Source organism: Ambystoma mexicanum, chromosome 1q, assembly GCF_040938575.1.
Source record: "Ambystoma mexicanum isolate Mex_15411 chromosome 1q, UKY_AmexF1_1, whole genome shotgun sequence".
In the NCBI taxonomy this organism is placed as follows: Eukaryota; Metazoa; Chordata; class Amphibia; order Caudata; family Ambystomatidae; genus Ambystoma; species Ambystoma mexicanum.
This window is the reverse complement of record NC_090922.1, coordinates 663,197,932-663,223,658: the sequence shown is the minus strand read 5'-3', so window position 1 is coordinate 663,223,658 and position 25,727 is coordinate 663,197,932.

Sequence of the window (25,727 nt, the reverse complement as noted above, 5' to 3'; positions counted from 1 at the left end):
TTAGTTTTCTTTCGGCATTCCTCTGTCGAGTTCACACTTGACAATTATCACAGTTCACAATCTTTGCGGGAAGCTGGGTTCCCTTCCCCTAGCTTTCCTCTGGCATATGGGTCATTGGCCCTCATTACGACCCTGGCGGAAATCGAAAAACGATGGCGGAAATGCAATACCGCCATCAAATAGCGCTCGGTGCGACTATGACCCGTCACCGCAAAGTACGATGCCATTAGCAACACCGTAGTGAACGCCAACGCTAACTGCACCAAGTACGCGCGCGCGCGCCATGCCAAACCGTAAAAACCACCATGGCGCAAGGGTACGCGAATTCCGACCCTAGCGGACATGTACCTAACGCCATCAAGCACGGCGGAAAGTACCATTCCGCCATGGCGAGAAGTACGGCATCGCGAATCAACCGTAAACGGCCCAACTGAGTGCCTGTACACCGCTCCCTGCCCACATAGTACAACTCCCCGTAGGTGCAATGCAACCAGTGAAATGTACAAGTCACCCATGCATGCCAACGAACAAATGAATAACAAGAGGGGCCAATGGGAGCTGCAGGGCACAGATGGCACGAATACAGAAGCCATTCCAATGGACATGACCACAGTCCCCCACCAAGAAACGCACGCAAACACAGGCACCTGTGACCAGCAACATTCCGAAAATCACATCATTCCACCAGTCCACCTGGCTGACCGGCATCTGTTACACAAAACCTAATCCCCCGCCCCTGAGCATGACATCATTCAAACAGTCATATTGGCAGCCCTCATCCCTGACCTCACTGGGCTTCGTAGGCAAACGCGCCCAGCACAGTACCACGCAACTATACTCCGAAGCTGGAACCCAATGCAGATCTCCTCACAATACATCGCTCCCCAAATAGGAATATGCCACATCACTTGCAAAGAAGAACGCTACACGGCCCATATCAGAATAGAAATTTAATGCACAACAAAATCACCAAGCCCATACAGCCATTAGGCCATGAACTCCAAAACACATTTCACCATTGTGTGCTGCATCCGCAAGAAATGACCAGCTACTTCTTGTGTGACGCCCTGTTCCATCATGGTACACAGAGCCACATTCACGTACGAAAAGGCAACATGGAAGCGCACAGAACCGCAGGGCCGTCCCAATGGGGAGGCACTAGTCCAGCTGAAAGGCCGAAATGTTGCTCCGAGCCACTAGTACTGCGTAAGGGCATGTGGCCCATTGGCGATCGTCCCATAAGATCGTAATGCTGCTCCACTGATTAACACGAAGCAGCAGGTGTCGGGAGTAAAAGCCATCTGCAGGAGTGGCATACAGATGGCAGTGGCAAAAGGGGAGGAGATACCTGTCAACCAAAAGAAAAGAAAAAGAACAGAATGGCCATCAGAACTACATTCGAACAACTCACTTCAATGATCATACTAAATCCACAGCCATATGCATGCTAGCCCACTCCAAAGGATCATCACCACCCCAAAACCACTTGCGACTCATAACTATCTATATCGAGGTGGAAACCCCATCACACACGAGTGTACCTGTGCATGCGTCTGTGAAAACAGAATCCATCAGATGGGATTGGTAACGTGCATGGACACAAGTGTCTGAGGGCGCGTCGAGACAGGGAGGGCTCAACAAGGCCAGATAGACAATGGTCCCACTATGGCAGCCCTGCATCACATAGCGCAGGGGAGGCGGACAGATTCCAAGAAGCCCTGTACATGGCAAACTCTGTATCAAATCATCTGTCCATGCATCCATTCATCATTCCCTCATCCCGGGATAAAAACGCCTGAATATTTACTCACATAACATTAGAAATATCCATTGAGTCTGTGCGTTATGCAGCCTGCAAAATCCACTGTGCCCCAGCCCATAATTCCAGTGTAGTGAAGGAACATGTATTTGGGAACGTCCGGCCTCATCGCCCACGTCGCTATTGCGCATCCCAAACTATTCATCTCAATCATTGCATCCTCGCCATGGCCCCTGTCTCAAGGACATTGAACAATAGAACGTTATATTTGCAGTCAGACCTGTGGGCATCTCCTCGCCGCTAGCTGATAACCGAAAGCGCCGCCCTTCGAATTCCTCATTTGCAACATCACGTCGAAAAGGCATCTGTGGCCGCTTGAAATCACAAATTAATCCATCTAGAGCGGCTGTGTGTGAAAATGGCAACTGCCTTCACTCACAAATGGGACGCCCCGCCCGTCGTTAGAACTCGGTACAGTGATGCATGAGGGCCCACCGTTACTCGAGTACTACGTTCCACTGACCCCTCACAAGTCTGTTCGCGACTGCAAAGATTGCATGTGAAACAATGGGACCATAGCCGAATGAACATATCAACCAATGTTACACGGCCATCGGGTACAAATACATGATTGCAATAGCAAGATGCCATGCGTCGAAGTGCAGCGTTGTGTGCGGGACGTGCTCGGCCAAAGGGGAGAGCAGCTTGCACAGGTGGAATGAATCACCACAGGTGGAGGCCATACAGCCTGAAAACACATAAATTGCACACCCAGTCTCCTCCCACAACCACACCCACTCCGAAATGCTACCGGCAGGACTCGCGATGTTGGCCCTGGGGGACCTGATAGCACTGCAAGTACTCCAACTCCAAGAAGAAGACGAACACCAACTACAACCGGCCGCACGGAGGAGACGCAGGAGGAGGAGGAGGGCAAGGCAGGGCCAGCAAGGGCCGCCAGCACAGCCACTACCACCACGCAGGCAGCCCGCAATCCCACGCCTCCGAGCACATCCGTTCAACCTCACTGATGAGCAGATCCACACCCTCTACCGTTTGGACCGGGACACCATAGCCGCCATCGTGGACATGACACAGGCTGACCTTGTCAGCATGATAGATAGCCCAACCGCCATCCCACCCCTACTGAAGGTGGTGTCTTTACTCCACTTCCTGGCCACAGGCACCTACCAGCACACAGTCGGACAGTTGCATGGCATTTCTCAGCCACTGTTCTCACGGACACTATTGCAAGTGCTCGATGCCCTCCTGCAGCACGCAGACGACTACATCTCTCTACCACGCTCGGAGCAGGAAATTACCAACACAAAAGTGGGATTCCATGCACTTGCCGGCATACCGGGTTGCATTGGTGCCATCGACTGCACCCATGTGGAATTGGTCGTCCCACATGCCATGGAGGCCCAGTACCGCAACTGAAAACAATTTCATTCTCTGAATGTACAAATGGTGTGTGACTCCAACAGGATCATTACACATTGTTGTGCCCGATTCCCTGGATCAACCCATGATTCTATGGTCTTGAGGAACTCTACAATACCACGCTACATGGAGCGACACGCAGGGAACAGATCCTGGCTACTCGGTGAGTCTCATTTCATGCATGATGATGTGGGGTATGTGATTCGGCAATGACCTGGCAGGAAGGGGGGGGGGTGTGTGTGCGTACGTAGCAATGGCATTCCACATTATACGTTTATCGTCCACATACAGGTGATGCTGGATATCCACTGAAGAGATGGCTTCTCACACCAGTCCGGAACCCACGGGACCAGCATGAGGAGGACTACAACCATGCCCACTCACGTACCCGTGTAGTCATAGAACAGGCATTCGGCCTACTGAAGACTCGTTTCCGCTGCCTCAGAAGGTCTGGCGGGGCACTCCTGTACCGCCATGAGAAGGTTGCAAAGATGGTGATGGCATGTGTCATGCTCCACAACATGTGCGTACGTAGAAATGTGCCCATGCCCCCTGACGCAGAACTGCAAGCACCTGAGGATGGTCATGATGAGGGTGGGGATGTGGCAGCAACTCAAGGAGTCTGCGAGGCACAGGAGGGCCGTGACATTCGTCAGCATCTCATTGATGCATGCTTCTAGCACTCACGCCTGGTGGCTGATACATGGACACGGTACTCGTGGCACTGTGTGTGTCTGGTACATGCACAATATGGACTGTACGCCTATGATGGCCTAGTACACAAAGATCATTGTCCACACATCTCATTGGTTGATCGTGCATTGTTGATGGCATATGTGATATCATGTTAAACACCCTATCGACCCGCCACCCAAGTGAGCCCAACACACCCCCTCCACCCGCCTACCTCCCCCCCGAACACCAGTGTCCAAAGATGCTCATTGTCAGTGGGCAGTCGCTATTGCAAGCCCCCTCTGCGGGTATCAGGGGCACCCCTGCCTGTGGAGCGCAGGTTCCTCCCAGATCTACGTTGGGGGCTGCCCTGGACGGAACTTGCAACGGATGATGTCTCTGCCTGCTCACGTCCATGCATGTCCCTAAGGGTTTGTGAGAGCTCAGTGAGCACACGGCGCACTGCGGCAAGTTCGGCACATACGTCTTTGGACGTCGCATGCAGTTCCCCCCTCAGGCTCTCGGTGCTTCTCTCCATTTGGACTCTCAGGCTCTCGGTGCTACTCTCCATTTGTGCCCTTAGTGTCTCTGTACTTCTCTCCATTTCTGCCCTCAGTGTCTCAGTTGATGTTTCTATGTCTGCCTTAGTGCCCCCACATTCATCGGCATGGTCCTTGAGGAGCGTGGCCAGTTGCTGCTGTTGCACAATTAACTGGTCGAGGGACTGTTGCCTCTGCTGGGCCATGGCCATTTGCGGTGGTGTCACAGAGGGGCTGTTCGCCTCATGTTGCCCTGCCACAGGGCTTGTGGGGGATGGCCAGTCGTCGTCTTGTGGGTGCCCCTGCGTGGTATCCTCGTGTTGTACGGGATGGAACAGACAGGGGGATTGGGACAGGTCATGGATGGATCTGACTTCGACATCCCCGTCTTCTGTGTCGGAGCATGCTGCCATCAATGGGGTGTCACCTATGGTGCTGCTGCCACCAGAGGCAGTGCCTTCTGTGGCATCCATTGGGGGGACCTGTGGTGCTGCTGTTGTGGGCATGCTGGCTGCTGGGGTGCCTGTTGATGTTCCCTCCTCTGTGCTGCCACCTGATTTGTGCTGCTGCCGTGTCTTGATGCGTGCAGCTGAGGTGGAGGGTCTTTGGCCGTTGGTCTTGGCCCTCTTTGCAGGTGTGCTGGTAGGGGTGTCCTGAAGCTCGTCGTTTGGATCGGACCCTGTGGTGGAGTAAAGGAGGGCGAGGGTTATTAATGGGTCTGTGGGAATTGGAATGGCATTGTATCACATGCATTGGGGTGGTACCTGAGGGTGATTTGGGTCGGGGCCTTGGAGGTGGTTTCATTTGTGTGTGGAGTGAGGGTGCAGTTGTTTGGCAGCCTGCAGTTAGGGTGTGCCTGCTGCACGTGTAGTGGGTGTTTTTGGGGTTTTTAATTATTTATGTATTTATTGTGTGTTTTAAAGTGCGCTATCAGGCCAATGTGTGTGGACGTCCTCCTGGCCATGTGTTTCTGTTGCACTATGTGGACACATGGTACTTCACATGATTGGACATTGTGGATTTGGCATTGTTTTATTTGGGCCACCTACCTGATTCTTCGGATGTCTGCACTCCTTTCTCCATCCCTCCGACTCCCTCTATACTCTCCATTCCAATGGTGGAGGCACAGATTTCTTCCCAGGGGGTCAACTTGATGGGTGATTCCGATCCTCCCCCGGTGGCTGTGGCAATGTTGCGGTTGGCAGAAAGTATGCTACGGACGCGTATCCGCAGGTCGTCCCATCGCTTTCTGCATTGCTGTGGGGTGCGGTCCCCACCGCACTTACCCGCTGTGCCACCAGAGCCCATATGGCCTTCTTGTTCGCAAGTGCCGTCCTGGTCATTTGCGTGGAGAAGACGGCGGCGGCATTCTCCTGGAGGGTCTCTGTTAGCACGGTGAGTTCCTCACGGGAGAAGTGGACCTGCCGCTTGCGGTCGCACGCTTTCTTCGCTACTTTTCCCATTTTTCTTGGTTTCGCTAGGGTGGATGACGGGTTGGGGTGTGTCTCAGGGTAGTGTTTTTAGTGGTTGTGCGGATTTTGTGGTTTTATAGGTGTACGGCGGGATGTTTCCCGTTCCGGGCCCATGTTTTTACTTCCGTTTCCGTATATTTCCGGTCACCGTACTTTCCGGTTGGCGCTCACTGCGGTGTCCGCTGAGATGGGTGGCGGTATTGCACCTAGGGCGCAGTACGGCGGAGGTTTGGGCCGTTTTGGAGTCATTTCCGCCATCGCGGACTTTGCACTTCCGCCATGCCGTGGTGCTCGTGCCCGATGGGTCGGAATGGGCCGCACTTTGCTCCATCGTGCAATGGCAGAAACGCTATTTACGCTGTGGCGGTCCGGTCAGTCACTTTCCGCAAGGGTCGTAATGAGGGCCATAGACTTTTGAGTATATAAGGGATTTAACGTGACCCTTATAGGGCCACTCTGATGCCTCACGCCACCATTTCCTAGGGCTTTCTGGTTGTTGTAGTTTCACAAACAGGTCCTGGTCAGAGCCTTTTGAATGAGCGTGCACGTGGCGTCAGACCCCTCTGCACCTGGACTGTAACTGGGCTTTCTTGAAAGTACAAACATACACACAAAGTCTTTTCTTCTTGCGTTCAAAATGTTGCTCCTCGCAACCTTGGGCTTAACACAGTTCAGTTTGATATCAGCTTCCTACGAACGCCTGTGCTGAACCCGTTGACTTCTTTATTCTCTGAAGTCAGGGATAGTACCACAGTGGCCAGCTTGCCTCTCCACCTTCGTTATTAAAGCGGGAGGCCCCCGTGTACCATTGACCTCTGTTGCTCCGCACGCCAGCTGTAACTTCCGGTCTTACATTTTCCCTTCTGGAAGCTTCACGGGTCTGAGTTGAAAAGAGCAAGGGCAATTCCCCCTTTGTCATTCTTCCTGGTCTCATCTCTTTTCTTCTTTCTTTGTACTGCAGGGTTGGTGTAGCTGTCTCATCATGCATTCGGCCTTGCTCGAAGTGTGCTTTCATGCTCTGCCTTTTATCTCTGTGGGGAAGGTAACAGACTGTCAGGTGTGTGTGTTTATTGTCAATTGCCTGACTCTGCCTAACCCGGGTGTTGGGACATATCAAGTAAACGCCTCTAGTGTTAGTCCATTGTCTGTTACCACGTAAGAAAGTGTCCGTGTAAGAAAGGGGGGATAGTGCTTCTAAATATCCTACAGGGTTGGATGGGGAAAAAGGTATTACAGGGAAGGGGATACTGCGTCTCAACCCTCAGTGTCCCATTTCTACTCCCTGAAGGCCCCTCATTCAGGTGATCCTCCCCCACTGGTCCACCCCCAGGAACTGGATCCAATAGCGATGGCTGTGTCCTGGCCACCTGGATGACAGATCTCCGGGGACCAGCAGTTGAGACACTTTCAGGTTTCTCATAGTGGTGGGTAGGGTTAGCGAAAGTGGTGGTTGTAGAGAGAGTGGTGGTAGAGTGGGTGGGGGTAGAGAGAGTGGTGGTAGAGTGGGTGGGGGTAGAGAGAGTGGTGGTAGAGTGGGTGGGGGTAGAGAGAGTGGTGGTAGGGTGGGTTGGTGAGGGTAGAGAGAGTGGGGGTAGGATGGATGGGAGTAGAGATAATGGGGGTTGGGGTAGAGAAAAGGGTGGTTGGGGGTAGAGAGAGTGGCGGTAGGGTGGGGTGGGTGTGTGGGTGTAGAGAAGGCTTGGGGCATTGGAAGGAAATTACTGCCTCGAAAACTCACTGTGACAACCAGCACGGAGAGAACACAGGCTTCAAAATAGGACCCCGCTGTATGCCTACCAGCCAGGGAGACATCCTCCTTACCCCCCCCCCAGCCCAGCAAGACTAAATGAAGCCCAACGATGGTCTGCGGTGGAGGGGGTATTCGCGTATGCGTAATGCCGGCAGCCTTACTTTGATAGCAGCTGGGGAAATGGCCCAGGAATATGCACGAGAAGCAGCTCAGGTAAGACAGCACAGTCATGACAAAATGAGCACATTGCAGACCTCCATAAACTTCATATGCACGCTGGGGATGCCAACATCAGAGCCGGGCTGCAAATGGCAGCAGCTTTGGCTCAAAACGAGACCACTCGGCCTTAAATATAGTGTACAGGAGGTTATTGGTGCATACAAATAGGAAGAAAAAAAAGCATAGTTTAAAGTGCAGGCATTTTGATCCCACTTCAGAGCTGCGCAGCTTCCATAACAGCAGCAGGTCGCCAGACAACAGCGAGAGGTGAAGGGCGAAATGGTGCTTAGGTGATTTTAACGCCAAGCATCCAGAAGTTCCCATGGCAACGCCATACACTGCTCCTTAAATCCCTGATCTCCTTTTTTTAACATTTCTATTACAATGGGCCTCATTACGACTCAGGCGGTAAGGGGTTTACGGCGGCGTAAACATCGCCGACCCTTACCGCCTGATTCCGAGGTCCCTTAGCGCCATGGAGGTTTTACCACCTGCCTTTAGCAGGTGTTAAAATCCATGTCGCTAAGGGACCTTGATGTTAATTACGCCACCGTAATTTACGGTGGCGTAATTAACGCCTTCCCCACTCCCATTATGCCCTATGGGGCAAAAATGGGAATGGGGAAGGGTAAATGGGGATTGGGGACTTACCGCCCCGCCAACCTCGGAATGGGGCGGTAAGTCCGCCAACCACCATGGCGTAAACCTAGTTTACGCCATGGTGGTAAAGGTACGACCCAGGCGGTAAGTTACCGCCTGGGTCGTAATGAGGCCCAATGTTTTAGTGATTAGGTGGCTTACGCCACCAAAGCGCCAAAACCAATAAGCACTCTTGGTTGTCACCTTTGAAGGAACTCTCCTTCTTGTTTAGAAAACCATCACATTTACATTTCGCCAGAGACTCTAGGTGAGCTAGAGCTATTGCCCCTCCTTTAGCTCCCTATTTTATATTGCTAGATGGACATTTCTTTGAAGAGTGTAACACTTCCTGTTCTCCTTGACTAATATTAATATCGACCTGTTGGTGTGGTCTTTCCAGTTGCACCATGCCTGTTAGTACCAAATTCTCAAACATTATATATTCAGGACGTGGTCCTCTTCCTGTGCAACAGTGTTGTCTGAAAGATTGATTATCATTTGTGTACTCTCCTCATAGTTCTCTGTGGGTACATTGTTTGTGGAGACCATTGATGTTACTCTCACCTGCTTCTTCGCAAAAGGTTTGGCGACCTCCTGATGTTTGTCGCCTATTATGTTAGCCCCTACGTCCCCCTAATGTATAGGCTTCAAGATGGATGGATATCTTATGTATAAGGGTTGGTAAATCTTCTCAGCCCAATATCTCAGGATGAGCAGAATATCCCCTTTGACATTTAGAAGATCCCTGATATCTCCCAGGACCTATCTGCAGCCCAAAATGGTGCCCCAACTCCAGCAAGAGTTTCAGCGAGTGACACATACATCAGGAGGACACTCAGAATCACTGAAAGTCCCACAGAATGTCAAACATCCATTCAGTTTCCCCTGTTCTCTGGGGAGGTTATGTGGTCTGATAAAAGGCCAGACTCACTTCAAGGTTCTGCGTGGTTTGTGTCTGGCTATTAAAGGGAGGCACAGGACTGGTCTACACAGGGAGAGAGCAGGAGGTGAGATCTAGAGCTGCAGCCACTGACAGTATTTGCATACCTGCCAACATTCTATGACCAAAAAGATGTAAGATTATTCAAGTTTCAAAAATAATAATTCGCATAACAATGACATCACAGGAAAACACAAACCATACATTGTTGGCACCATTGAAGCATTCGAAAATACACAACCCATCAAACAGCACAACATGGAAAGATGTCAGGAGGAAGGTCCACTGGCTACCTGTCAAGGAAAGGATTGTCTTCAAAACACTCGCCCTGACGCACAAATGCCTTCACGGGCTGCCCCCCACCCTACCTAGCTCACAGAATTTTCCCCCACACCACATCTAGACCCTCTAGAGCTGCGTATTCCAACACAATAACAGCACCCATCGCATGCAGAGCGCGGGCGGGTGGCACTAGCTTCCCGAATATGGCTGCTACTTTCTGGAACTCCCTCTCCCTGAACTATGACAGATTGACTCTCACTCAGCTTTCAGGAAAGCTATCAAACCAGGCTCTTTGTTTGAATGTTCCTCATGTTCTCTTGAAAGCTTCTGAATACACTGTTGTTTCCTGTAAATGTAACCAAGCATTCTGCATTAAGTAACCTCTTGGGCCGCATTCATGTAACCCTGAATCAAGCCTTCATACATGTCCCTCATAACGCCTCGATGCCTTCGGGCTGTAGTGCGCTTTATAAATCCAAAAATAAAAATAGAAATAAAAAAATGTTATAAAATACAATTCTGAATGGTAAATTAACGCCAAATTCAATTACCTAACTTCACAGAAGGTAATTGAGCTGGTATGCAACACTTGCCACTGCTCTGTAGCAGCAGCCCGGGCGATACATATATATTCCTGTAGTGCAAGTTGAACACTGAATGACATGGAGACTGATACCCCCTTCAGTCTGATAGGCAGATGCTGTGTGATGGTGTTACGCTCTGCCACTTGCCTTCACTCGTGGTTCACCTAAGGGTTGTACTGGCAAGACTGCAGGACAGAGTCACGTAGCTCTCAGGTCAATGGATTGGTCTGAGCCCAATCAAAGTATTCACCTACCAGTCCACTGTATAGACAGACTAATTAATGTTTGGCATGCTTTGTCCTGCAGCCTGCCTTAGAGTGACATAAATTACCTGTCACTGTAAAAAGCAGTAGGATCTGTCACACAAATCTATAGGCGGTAGGACTGCTTAAAAAGAATTAGCCTACTGCCTAAATCTGTAGGGTTGGCAAGCATGTATTTTTAGTGTGGGTTTTTGACATTTCAATCACTGTAAGATTTTATCTTGTATTTTCCTTGTTTTCTTAAGTTCCTTCAAGTCTGATTCCTTCTTTAAAAATGCTTTGTGAACTCCTTTCCCTTTTTCTACCATCTCAAAATGAACAAGTAGAGAAAATAAACTCTTTTTAACAGTCCCTTATGAAGCTCTTTGTGATCCAGAGTGTTTAATTCCTTCCCCTTAACTTTCCCCTTTCCAACTACAAATAAATAAATCCTTTGTGGCGGTTGCTTTCTAATCCCTTTCCCTTACCCCACCCAATAAACAGAAAAAAGAAAACTGCTGTAAAACATTTACCTGCTGCAAGTCGATGCTTATACAGGGCTCTGCAACCCCTGCAGGGAGGTTAGGGTGACGTTAGGGTGACGATGGTTGAACAGGAAGGGGGTGGGGGGGCAGGGAAACCAGAATAAGGTTTAGGGAGATGTTGTGGATAGGTTGGGGATGTCAGGGTAAGGTTGTGATCACTGTGCATGCTTCCAGCGGACTGTTACATGCTATAACAATTGCATTAGAATACAGATAGAGAGAAATGTTATATGAGTGGGAACACACAGCCTGTAGGTGTTGTTTGGTTATTTGGCAAACCATTGACTGCCGATGGCCATGCTAATCGCCTATGGCCATTCCCTGCCCCTCTCTACCCAAAACACATCATGGACAGGGGTGTTGATAGGGCTGGAAAAGATCCAGGGGCAGGCTATGCTAATGTCGGGACTGGCAGGACTCCCGCTAGGTAGCATTTTGGTTGTAGCCCTGCCCCCTGACCTTCTATCTAGGGCTATAACAAAAAGAAGACCTGGGGCTATAGCCTCTTCAGCCCCCTACCCTCTCTTGCAACGCCTTTGTCATGGGAACTCTTTGTGCTCACTTTAATCAGGCCATATCAATAAACTTTGCACTTGAAGTGCCTGCCAGTGTGTTTTTCAAAGCCGTCTTCTGAGACATGTGGCTTAATTGGAGTTGCTACTGGTGTAATAAAAATGTCTTAACCAGGTCATCTTAGAGCCACTTAATTTATAGGCATTCTGTGTGACCTGCTCTGAAGTCCTGTTAAAAACAAACATAGGCAAAGCCAACAGTTTTGACTTGTACACAAGTGGCATTTCTCAGGCACTGCTATTATATGCCCAGGTACTCACACCATTTTGTACCTGCTACCATCAATGGGCAGTTAATACCACTATGACTGTGCCTGGCAAGTGCCTTGGCGATGCGTACACAAAAGCCCAAACTATTGGCATTGCCAATGTCTTACATGTGCATACAGAATGCAGCACAGGACTTCTCCCATCCTTCAAAAGGCCTTTGAACATTTCACTCAAATCCAGGACTTGTTACTTTACTGACTGGAAACCCTTATGAGTGTGATTGGCAACGGCACAAAACAACGTTAAAAATTCAAAGAAGCAACAGGTTGTGGGTTACAAGAAAGGGAGCGCCTTCCTGCCTTTTAGGTCATAACATCCAATTATTGTATGCACAGCTAGCAATAAAGACAGTTCAAATATGCAGGACAAAGATCACACTGTTCAGGTAAATATATATAAAAAAATACAACTGTAAAGCATCAACGTGTAAAGTTCAAACGTGCAGGAAGAACAGGAGCACAAAATAAAACAGGCTTTTTTTCCTCACGCCCTCATTGATTCAGAACGCGGATAGTGAGTGTGTCAGCGTGCACCACATTAGTAACCGTCTGTCTCACTAGGTCCGTTTCACCGCTTTTGAGCAAGAGCCATTTTACCACATTTTTGGTGGTCGGGGTGGGGAGGGGTAAGGAGTTTAATGGTATTGTGGAGTTCTGGTGGGCCGCTTAGGAGGGTATGGGATGCGTTCTACCCATGACAAACGTTGTAAAGAAGACAGTTGAAAGGCCACCTCCACCTATACCAGTACCATACCCACCACATTTCCGCCACAGAATTCCCATAACTGAATCATGTATTTGGAAAAACTGTTTGGACAGATTAATTGCAAACATTGGGTAAATGACGTGGTGCTACTTCCAATAGACTTTCCCCTTTACTGGTGTTGTTTTCAGTGATAGTGTGTGCTTGTGTCTGCTGCTATGTCGATCGACAATGATTTAAAATATCTTTAAGACTTTGGGCCTCATTCCGACCCAGGTGGTAGAGGATTAACGGCACCGGTAGAGCTGCCGGCCCCACTAACCCTCTACTGCCTCATTATGAGGTCTGCTCACGGGTCCCGCTAATCTCATCATGATGCCCCACGCATACCCTTACCTGATCGGATGATGTTGTGCTGCAGCAGCAGCGCTGCTGGCTCAGAGCCTTTTATTAAATGCTTTGAACTCAGAATTATTACATTTTAAGCAGCGGGGCCAAGATTGCAGGAGAGCACCGAGCTCGTTCGTGCGACTTGCAAAACGTCTTCACAGAAATATGCAAGAACATTTATTTAATCAACAAAACGTGCAACCGTAAGCGGAAATGTTTCGGAAGTCATGTTTTCCATGAGAATTGTATGTTGTTTGATTTATTTACCTCGGAATCTGCCGTTTCTGGAGCTTGTGCAATATTTCTTTTGGAAGATATGTAATGGTCGACATTTCCCAGAGGCTGTCAACCAATCCCAGCATTAGATATGTTCTGACCAATGAGAGATGCAAGCATTAGATATTTTCTGACTAATAAGAGATCGCAGGATGAAACATTGGGCCTCATTACGACCCTGGAGGTAACCATGGCGCTATTAGCGCCATGGTTGCCTCCAAAACCTTTTCAGATTCCTTTACCGATTCCGCCATGGTGAATGGAGCAATTACCGCCCCATTCCAAGGTTGGCGGGGGCGGTAATTCCCCATTCACCATGGCTCTTCCCCATTCCCATTTTAGCCCCCGTAGGGCTCAATGGGAATGGGGAAGGCGGTAATAACGGTACCGCAAATTGTGGTACCGTTATTACATCTAAAGTTTCTTTGCGTGTCCTGTCCTTAACGGCTGGTTTTACCAGCCTTCAAGGGAGTGACCCACAAAGGGAACTCGTAATAGGGCGGTAAGGGATTACCGGCACCGGTGCCCTTACCGCTACCGGTAATCCCTTACCGCCAGGGTCGTAATGAGGCCCAATTTTCTTTAGTGGTCTTCAAACTGTTGGGCTGGCCCTCCTTGTGAGTATTCCGAGTGCTTTTAATGGAAAATATAAGCAGAGCAATATTTCTACTCAAAGGGGGCTCAGCATGATCAAGTTTGAATACCACTGCGTTAAGCTCGTGGAGCGTTTGGGCCATCTGCAGGCTCGGACTGGCCCATAGGGCAACATCCAAACCAGAAACGCAAAATGCTAGTGTGGGCCAGTTATTTTGGTCAGAGTGGCCAGTTTTTTGGCCAATATGGGCCAGTTTGATAAGTTACTTCACCATGCAGCTAGTCATTTTAACCAGTGTTACTGAATGAATATTCTTTAAAATATATAATTAGCATCACATTTTATCAAAAACCTCCCTCTTGGGTACTACTCAAATAGTCTGTCACAAGGAATGAATCGCCAGTTGCAACTCTTGGCCACTTTTTTCATGGGTTCGTTCCCGAGACAGTTGTATGCCCCAGTCCGTCCATGGCTGTCTGAGTGCTGAGGATGTGGCAGGCTGTCTGAGTGCTGAGGATGTGGCAGGCATGGTGTTGCTTGGTGCTGAAACTGAGCTCTCAGTCCTACGGTTGCATTTTATTTTTTTAATTGCCCTCTAGTGGTGCTTCTGAAATTGTACAGAGGAGAACAAATACAGGCTACACAATACAGCGAATTAAGGCAGGCACAACACATTAAGGCACACTAACTCGCACAGAAACTGATATAGCAATCAGAGTTGTGTTGGTGTCCTCTCAAAAAGAAAGACGACTAAAATGTCAACTAAAAAAACGCGTGTACATGTTCACTTGCTAATACAGAGCACGTTACGCCCCTTCCCCGGGCCCGTCACTGTGTCTTTCCTAGGAGATATCACATATGCCCAGGCCAGAGACCCCGTGCCTGATCGGATGATGTGATGCAGCAGAAGCACTGCTGGCTACTGTAGACAGTGGCACTACTGGCGGCCTCCGCTCCTCCGACTCGCCTGGTCCTCAGTGGTGTGCACAGTGCGGCTCAGCTCTCTCAGTCTCTCTCTGTGCCCGTGGTGCGCTGTGGTGGCTAAAATCATGCCCAGGGTCAGAGAGGCCCAATTAAAATATCCTCTACTCTAGAGAGTCAGTCACACCATCGACCTGGACCAGGTGGAGGCACGCAGTCTGTGTCGAGCGGGCTGCAGTCGCATTTTCATTGGCCCGCCCTGCTGTTGTTCCAGTGGCTCCCCAGCCCCAGGCACAAGTTGCTTTCAACTTTGCAAAGTGCAACAAATTTGTTGTTACTTCGTGCAAAGTTGGAAGTAACTTAATGGGAGTGAAATGTATGTGCGCTGTCACTGTGCCGCAGAAAGTGCCGGGGCCCAGGCTCCCAGCCTCCAGCCTGCCCTGCCCCACAGTGTTGGGTGTTACTATTAAGTAGTTTTCCAGACTCAGCATCCGGGCCCAAGCAAGCACTGCACGGCGGCCCCACAGAATTGGCAGCACGGCCGCCGGCCCGGCGACGGCCCCTCTACTTGATGGTGCATATGCATGCATGCATGTGCATCATAATTTATGATGCATGCGTCATGCATGCAAATCATCAAAGCAAGGTAACAACATCTGTTGCATTGTTTTTAGGAATTATGCTGCAGTGCCTGCCCAGCCCAGCCCCTCAGTTCGAGTTCTGCTGACCTGCTGCGAAGCGAGCTGCTCGGGCTGCAGAGAGGCCACCCACAGGCAGCGCCGTGGCACACACTGACACCGCAGGCGCCGGACGGCAGCCAGAGACTCACTGGGAGGGATGGAGGGAAGGAGGGAGTGAGGGAGAAAGGGAAGGAGAGAGGGATGAGGGATCAACAATTTAATGCTGCGGCCCGCGGGCCGGCCGCAGCGCAGACACGCACTATCTGACGGAGACTGCGGCAGGCAGGCAGTCATAGGGCCTCATTACACGGATGGCAGTGGACCGGCAAAGCCTTGGTGGAAAGGGGAATTACCGCCCTATTCCAAGGTTGGTGGGGCGGTAATTCCCCCTTCCCCCATTGCCCTTCCCCATTCCCATTTTTGCCCCAGAAGCCTCTATGGGAATGGGGAAGGCGCTAATTACGATACCGCAAATTGGGTACCGTAATTAGCTCCCTGGTCCTTTGCGGGTTGGTTTTTAACGCCTGCAAAACACAGGCGTTAAATTCCCCAACCCGCAAAGGGACCTCGTAGTAAGGCGGTAAGGGTTTACCGGTACCGGTAAAATACTGGTACCGGTAAACACTTACCGCCTTCCGTATAATGAGGCCCATAGTCTCAGTCAGACAGTCAAACAAAAAATTTCATTTAAAAATAAAATAAATATTATTTTAAAAAAAACATTTCAGGGGTGGTTGATGAAAAACCGTCCCCAGGGTCATCAAGGTCGTTCGGCCCATGGCCGAACGTCCAAAAGGCCCAGTCTGTCCCTGCCCACATCTGTTGAAGAACAAGAAGATATCTTTGGGAGCATGCCATTTTCAGTTGAGAGGGATGGTCAATAGAAGGTAGAATACAAGGATGCATAAATGTAGGTGCCGCCGTAGGTGGAACATGCACCAATACATGCAATTCAGGATAAGGAAACTAAGGTGACATATATGGACTGTAGGTACCGCATGAGGAGATGGTGGAACAGGAAGAGATGTATGCAGGGCAGGAGGAGCCAGATGAGGGGCAGGCGGAGGGGGAAGAGTGGCAGGAGGTTTCAAAAGAGGGGCAGGAGGATGAGAGGCAGCATGATTTGGAACAGAAGTGGTATGCAGATAAGGATGAGGATGCAGGTATGGGGCAGGAAGAACGAGGGCAGGAGGAGAAAGCCATAGAGAGGATGCTGGTGTCCCTCGTCATTTTGAGAGGGCCAGGTGGGCCAGAGGAGAACCAACAGAGAGCCGCACTCGGGCTCTGCCCCGTATACATTAGAAGAGCCATACCTGTTGAAGCACCTGTAATTAGACAACCATGGGCTGCACAATACCCTCTTAGACAACCATACCAGCAGCTGAGACGAAATGAAGAGTACCTACAGGCGGTCCACAAAGAGACCCAAAAAGCCTTATTAGAAGGCCAGTGGAAATGACACAAGGGCCTGAGCAGACTCGCGGATGAACGAAAATGGCTATTAAGAATAGCACGCCAATGCAAGCAGCTATGAAAATAGATGTAATGGACACATAAAAAGAGACGATGTTGAAACGTAAGGAAACGTTGCTATGAGGCAAGATGGAAGTAGCCAACCAGTTAACGCGTGTAAATGAGCTTGGAACGCAAGAAGCTAAGAAAACAATACTGCTTGCAATGCTTAGTAGAAGAATAGAGTGGCAAGCGCCAAACATATATTTACCTCTATAAGGCCCGCTATACAAGTGCGACTCCATTTTGTAAAGCAGAAGTATGCCCAGGCGGTCAGAGGCCTAACAGGCCAGGTTTCATATCCCAGCCAGAGCCAGGAGAAGGAGGTGAATCGAAACTCAACAAAGAGCAGCTCATGCCTGGGAATTGAAGGTCAACCCAAGGAAAGGGGGAGAACAGCAACACTGGAGAATTGAAACTTTAGAGCTTACCAACCTGCTCCGTGAAGGTCAAGATAAGGGGGGCCCAGGCGAGGCTAAAAAAGAATCAAATACACGAAAAGCTGGAAACTGAAGCAGATTCACGGTGAACAGACATGTGACCAGCCAGGTGCGAAGAGTTACCAACGTCTGATATCACCCAGATCCAAGGATGCCATAACTTCTCCAGATAAGAGGCTACAGTTTCGAGGCCATGCCCAGCCAACTAATTGACACATAGCTCAAAAGCATTGATTGATGGAACGGAGGCAGGGTGAATCTTGGGACACTAGGCACCTGGGTATCCAGTCTGCATGCTGCTAATTAAAATGTAGATTTATGTCTAGGGGTGTAACCTGCTCAATCACAATGGACCAAGTTATCTAGGGTCCTATAGATAGTAGAACCAATAGGACGTCGTAGTTGTAGTGACGTCTATCACGTGTGATGTAGAGGGAGGGGCGTAGACGCCCACCCAATAAGAGTTATCCAATCCACATGCTCTGTTACCATATACAGATATAGCACCTACACTTAAGTTACCTTTCCCAACCAATTATATTGCATGACAGACTTGTAGAGTTAGACGTCATTGATGATGAGTTTTCCCTATAACTGTTGCTGTTTGACTGAAGTTCGAGGAAGTTGGAGCAAGACAGGTGATCGCAACGCTGCTGATTTCCAATTGTTTCCCTGTTTGATGTACTTGTCATTAAACTGACTTACCTTTGCCAAACTCAGTCCTCATTATTGAGTCGTGTTGGAGTAAGTGAATCCTGCACCCCCATTCCTCAATGGTGCAGCAATCTTGTCTTACAGGTACTAGAGGGTGAGCACTGACCTATGGGCCCGTCAGTGGAAACACCGCCCTCCTGTACACTTGGTAGCGTGAGGATGGTTTCAGCCATCGATTATTGATTATATAATTCTAAGACACCTATAGACCGATGGCACAAAGTAACTCTATGCCTTCGGCAATATCACAAGTCCTTTCGCCATTTCCGGCTGAGTAGACTGAGAAGCTTCCCGTGGACAATGATAGAATAATTTCGAAAAATCTGCAGTGGGTCTGAAGGAACCTGCTTTCCAAGAATAACCCTTCTCATTCCCACGGGCAGCGAATCGGACGAAAAGACTGCAAGAGGCTGAAGAGGAAGGGGCGGTGATCCCGAGGTTCCAGAGAGGAAAAGATGCGAGCGGTAAGTGAAGCAATAAACTCGTTACTTTGGCAAATATCTTGTAGGCATTAGAACAAGTAAGGGAAAGGTAACAGAGGGTGGTGGAGAAAAAATAAAATAGTCAGAATTAGAGAAGACTGTATATGGTTTATAGTGACTATTTCGAATTACATTTGGTAGAAAGTCAAAATGTCGAAAAAATAATGTAGAAACATTTTTCTTTAATTTCTTTTTTTTTTTTTTTAAATGGGGGTTTCCCCCAAACCCCCCATTTTTTATTTTTTTCTGTTTTAACCCTTTTTTTTACTTGCGGAACCCCAAAAAAACATGTAAATAAAAAAATAAAACATTCGAAAAAATTTTTAGACATTCTTTTTTCAACATTTTTGTCATTCGACTAAATGTTTTCGACATTTTGACTGGCTACGACTGTATATATATAAGGGGTAATGACACGAGCATAAGAGATAAAAAGTGGTTACCGGGATAGACATCCGAGATAAAAAGTAGTTACCGGGGGGACACCCGAGAGAAAACGAGTGGTTACCAGGGGGACACCCGAGAGAAAAACGAGTGGTTACCAGGGGGGCACCCAAGAGAAAACGAGAGGATACCAGGGGGGCACCTGAGATAAAAACGAAAGGATTTGCCTTGTTCCTGCGCTTTAATACAGCAGTCAGTAGAAACGTGAACCCAGAGCCCACATAATGGAGGACAATTAGACTATGGTGACGTTTAAAGACGACATCAAAGGGGTTTGTTTAAACTCCATGTCGGGGTATTGATTCGAAGGCAGGTATATGTGTGTCCAGCTGGTGTCCATCTAGTCCATCTAGTCTGTTAAAAGTCTGTCCTGCGTGTCTTGTTATATGTCAAATGTAAAAAGAACTGTGTCATTGATTGCTTGAAATGCAAGTTGGTTTTCACGCGATTCCGTAACTAAGAGGGAATCGCCAATGAATTGATGGTTTTAAGTAAATTTATAGTATACATTTTGGCGGGATAAGATTGGATTGGAGCTTGCGTATTTGGTGCTCGCTCATACTATTGGAAGGATAAAACTGCACAAGTGTTGTTGGTAACAAAATTGAGAATGGAGGAGGTTACCCCGCTTGCACATCCGTGCAAGCATTTACCCAAGCATGCCACTAAATTTAAAAAGTACAGTACTGAGTGGGTTAAGGGTACCGCCCACAAGATGTTTATGCCTTGGCCACAGAATGGGTCCCTATCTAAAGCCGTCTTACAACACATGACGACTTACCTACATGCCACATACACAGGAAAAAAAATCGAGAAACGCCACGCTGTTCTAGAACTTTGGAAGATGTTCGAACAGATGAAGGAGGAAGAACCACCCGCAGACTGGATATTAAACGTATGCACGGAAGGGGGTGAGACGCCTACAGCGCCACCAGCCCCACCTGAGCCAGTCATCGAGGGAAGTAAGTTAGAGGGACTCTATCCACTAAGAGAACTGAAGGCAGCCACGGGGTATAGCAACCCTGCATATGACTCACCTACATACAGTAGTGACAACATCAAAGAGGAGGACCAGGAAATTAATCTTGCCTCTGCAGTCCCGAGGGACAAGGAGAGATGCGAAGATGAAAGGAAGGACCAGGCACAGATTAGTGCACCTCTCGTTAAGGAGGGAGAGGGAAAGAAATGGAAAGGAAACAAAGGTAGAACTGATGAGATAACATTTGCAAAAGACGAATGGATGGGAGGACAGATATTTTTGAAACTAGATGGAAAAAGGAAGTGATGATGTGAGCCCGAGAGAGAAGTCTGATGAGACGCAAAGAAGGGAGAGAGAAAAAGAGAAGGAAATGAGGGACGAAAGGATAAGAAGGAAGGATAGGCTGAAGCGAGAACAACTATATCGCGAAGAGCAAGAGAAACAGCTCGGTCGCAAACAGAAGGCAGCCTATGACCAGTACAAACAGAACAAGCAAAGGTTGGAAGAAGAGCAAAGAGTACGTAAGAAGAGAGTGAAGAGAAGAGAAGATGAGGAAATTAGAAGGGCATAGGAATGTAGAAATGAAAGAATGAGGGAAGTAGATAAGACTAGAGAAAAAGCGAGGAAGTGCAAGGAAATAGATGAGGAAATAGAACATAAGCGCAGACATAGGGCACGGGATCTTGAATATTTGGAGCGGGAAGTTAAAAAACCCAATCCTATTGTTGAATGGGAAGACATAGAAGAATTCTTTCCTCCAAATGACTCGGTACCAGGGACAGGTGGGACAAATATTGAGGGTGACTTCGACACCAGAAGCATCAGGGAAACGATTGATAAAATATATGATGAGATGGGGCTGGAACAAATTCCCCAAGGGGGAAGGGAAGACGCGCACTTGGAGAGCACTCAGCTATATGACACTTAGGATGTCGCCCGAAGTAGTGGGAGCAGGGGACTGTCCCTAGACAGGCTGGAGATTGGGCAGAACAAAGAAGATGCAAGGAGTTGTGTAAACTGGGAACAATCAGAATCTGACTGGTGGGGAAACAGAGGAGGAGGCACATGAAGAAGGGAGACAGCGCGAAAAGTGGCTCACAAGGGACCAAGGTGTGCGTTGGTCAGACGCTAGCGAGTCTGCACGCAGGACATCGAAGTCTGCCGCGCTGTCTGGCCGACATGAGGGAGTTCCCCACTGTCAGAAGGGGGTGTCAGCATCTGCCTATGCAGACAGATTAAGGGAATTGCCAGGTAGACAGCGACGCAGGAATGCTGCTCCAGCAATAGACAGGAGGGCTATGAGAAAAGAAAAGGAAGACTGCACATTCCAATTCCCACTGCTAGAAAAGGGGGGAACAAGACCACAATATATTCCATGGCCAAACATGGATCGAGAGAACCTGAAAAACAAGCTTCCAATGCTGACATCGAGAGCCGGGAAGTGGATACATAAGTTAGAGAAAATGACAGGGGGTGTCACCTTAGCTATAGGGGACATTAAGGGCCTCCTGATTGCCATACTTGGTGAGAGAGCAGACGATGTATGGAAACAAGCTGGGTACCCTAGGGTAACCATAATTAACACTTCCCATAACGGAGCACCATTTAATAATTGTAGAGCAGCAGTGTGGAAAGCGCTACCAACACTGTAACCAGACACTTCCGATATGGGAGCTATAATGACTCGGAAAATGAAAGTGTCAGAAGATCCGTTGATTTATTTCCAGAATTTTCAAGATGCGTGGGTACTCGAAACGCATGAGTCTTGGACGAAATCTATCCCTGTATTCTACCACATATTATGTCAAGGGTTGCCCGAACCGGTGCAAAAACAGCTCAAGAAATTGGTGGGTGTTAAAGCTAAACCCTGGGCAGATATACAGTTGACAATTGCACACTACTGTAGATTGTTGTAAGAAAAGAACCAAAAAAAGGAGGCACTCGTAAGGGTGAGGAGGCGAAGCTGGTGCAAAAGAAATTCTCAAAGTATGCTCTCGAGGGAGCCATGCTGACAAGTCCAGCTGAACCAAGCGCACAACTAGCAGCTAACCCATCCCAGAATAACCAGGGTAGCGCAGGATTTTACCCGAGGGGTAGGGGATTCAGAGGAAGAGGATGGCAGAGTAACCAGGGAGGGTTTCAAGGTAATCAGGGAGGTTTTCAGAACAACCAAGGTGGATTCCAAAATGTGCAGATGGGCAGTCCAGCTACGCCAGATGGAGAGATGGCCCGACCACCGCCAGTGTGTTGGCTGTGTGGAATGACAGGACATGTAGCGCGCGTGTGCAGAAGCCAAGGCATGTGGCAAAATGGCCAAGGGATAGGAACCGGCATGGTGAATCAGCCTGCCATCCCACAACAAGGCAGTGAACAGGATCACACAGTGCAATAGAAGGCGTCAGGCTTGCAGCAAGGTACGCAGCAAGAGGTCCAACCCTCGAACATGGGGAACTTGCCACAGGGACAATCCCAGCAGGCACCGCCGCAAATGTCTCAGGGCCCTAACTCCGGAGGGGGAGTTAACCCGGAAATGGGGGAAATCCACAAGTATACAGTGGGCCGAACTTATGTATGAAATAGGACAGCTCACAGGAGACTCTGATTTGCTCTATCCTAGCAGTGACACCAGGCCCTAACAGGGAACCTAGTGTGAATGTCATCGTAGGGGGTAAAGAATATTCCTTCTTAGTTGACACAGGTGCAACAAGCTCGTGCATACGAAAAGGCAAATTCTCCTTGTCCGGCGAGGCCATAGATACTCAGAGTTTCACAGGAGCTCTCAGTAGAGTTTCCTTTACAGACACGCTCCCAGTTTCTGTAGGAGAGTGCAAAATGAATGTACCCTTATTGTATTCACATCAGACCCCAGTAAACATTATGGGTCGAGACTTAATGACGCAGTTGAATATGACTATCTCGTTATCACGGAGGAGGGCATAGTATGCTCTACTCCAGGAATGCATTATTCAAATGTGTGCGGAATGATCAGAGCATACTCAGGACGTATAGCCATGAGGGCTATACCGTTAGAGCCAGAATTTTCGCATATGGCGTGCGGGTGCTCATGGCAGGATTGCCAGGCCTCGCAGACGGAACAATGAGAACCTCTGATGAGTTTTTATTCAGACCAAGAATACCGATGCATGAAGAAGAGGGACAAGTATTTCCCTTAATGATACAATCTTCCGCAGTGCGAGGGAAAGTAGTATTGGTCGAAGGATACGATGACGAAGGGAGACAATGGTGCGTGATTATCGCCATCGAAGAAGGGTATCGAGCGACTGACGTCACAGATGACGATCTGTTCGAAGAACACCCTGACCTAGAAGAGACAAGGATGGAAGTGAGTCTCATATTTTGGGTCAAAATGATCAAACGGGAGGTACCTCAGAGAATGATGTTGGCACTGATACGTCCAGAGTACTTCGAAAAGGACATGGCCCAAGTGCCTGTCACAGTATGGACTACAGGGCACTATGACGTAGGCCTCCTGAAAGGGGCAGGAGAAGTGAAAATTAAACTGAAACCAGGAGCAATTTTACCAAGAGCGCGACAATATCCCATGTCCAGAGAAGCGGATGAAGGGATTGCAAAGTTAATTTCCGCCATGATGGAACAGGGCATCTTAGTGACGTCAGAGTCACCCTGTAACACAGTAATTTACCCATCAAGAAATCAAAGGAAGGGTCTTGGCATTTAATCCAAGATTTAAGAGCATTAAACGATATTGTTGAAGCCGAGTTCCCTCTAGTCCCTAATCCATCTACAATTCTATGACCATGCCCACTGAGGCAAAATATTTTACAGTGATTGATTTGAAAAATGCATTTTTGTCAATCCCGTTGAACCGTGACTCACAAGTTCTGACCTAATTTACTTTCAGACAAATGCGTCTGAATAAGCACAAGACTGCCTCAGGGGTATGGTGAGTCTCTGTCCATTTTCAACAGGGTCCTGCAAATGGAACTAAGCAATATTGCGGTGGACAGTGTTGTTTTGCAGTATGTGGATGACATTCTGATCTGCAGCATCACTGAGGAACAATGCAGGTGCGATTCTGTCCAGCTACTGACTATATTGGGTGAGAAAGGATATAAAGTTGACAAGGAAAAGTTACAATACTGTCAACAAGAGGTGTTATACATAGGCCAGCTAATCTCACACGAGGGAAAAAAGATAACCCCAGAAAGGGCTGAAGCTATCATGAACAAAGCTAAGCCACTCAAGATAAAACAAATGCAAAGCTTCTTAGGCCTGTGCAATTATGTCAGAGCATGGGTCTTCGATTACAGCTCGTATACTAAGCCCTTGCTTCAGGCTTTGAAGAAAGCCCAGGCAACAAAGGAAAAAATTGAAAGGACTGAGACAATGGAAAAGGGGTTCACAGAAGAAAAGGGGGCGATTTGTAAGGCCCCAGTTTTAGGGATTCCAAATTATGCAGAGGAATTCTACCTGTTTTCACATACTGATGGCAATTTTATAATGGCAGTACTCGCTCAGCGAACCTCGCTGGGGTATAAGCCCCTAGCGTATTACAGCGGGAGTCTGAACCCAGTTATGAGAGGCCACTTCCCATGCGAACAAAATCTAGCTGCCGCTGCATTCGCCATCGAGAAGGCATCATCCATTGTGATGGGGTGCTCCATGACTTTGTACGTCGAGCACTCATTTTTCACGATACTAGAAAAACCTGACATCTCAGAGAGCATCCGCTTATGAGGTGATTATCTGTAACCCATCAATCAAAATAGTTCGATGTAAAACTGTAAATCCAGCTACATTCATAGCTGAGCCAGTCACAGAGGGAGAACCTATACACAACTGTGCGAATTATGAGGAATTCTATGATGAAATCCCCAGGGTAAAAGAAAATGCCCTGGCAGGTGGTAAGATCGTGTTCATTGACGGTTCATCAAGAATCGATCAAGAGGATGGACTAAGATATACAGGCGTGCCCATTGTAAAACACCTAGCGAATGGAGAGTTTCAGGTACTCGTCAGTGCGCGAATACCATCTCACTATTCAGCACAAGCTGCAGAACTTTTGGCGCTGATACTCGCCATTGAGAATCATGCAGACCAGGAAGTAACGGTGTACAGTGACTCTGCCTATGTGACATCTACCGTACACGCAGGTCTAGCACGCTGGAAAAGGAGGGGCTACCTCCGGGCAGACGGCACACCAGTGCAACATGCAGCCTTATTGGACAGGTTGATAAAAGCACTACAGCTCCCAGTGGGCATAGCGGTCGTGAAATGCACCGCTCACACCAAAGGGACGGATTTCGTGTCACGTGGAAACCATGAAGCGGACACGGAAGTCAAGCGTATGGCATCCAAGAATGAAACAATCATGGACGTGGAGGTGGCACGTAACCATGAGAGGATGATGGTAGCACGAGCCACACCTGAGGCCTATAGCAACATGGGGCAGACTCAGCTAATCGAGCTCCAAGAGGAGGCACCTCAGGAGGAGAAGAATTTGCGGAAGCATCGAGGGTGCTCCTTAAGCCCCTCTGAAGGATTGTGGAGGCAAGACAGCACTGGTAAACCAGTAATGCCGGTCGCCCTACTAAAGTTAGCATTGGAGCAATTACATTACCCTATACATATGTCAAAAGAAAATATTGCTGCAACGCTCGCAGAAGACTGGTTTACACCGAA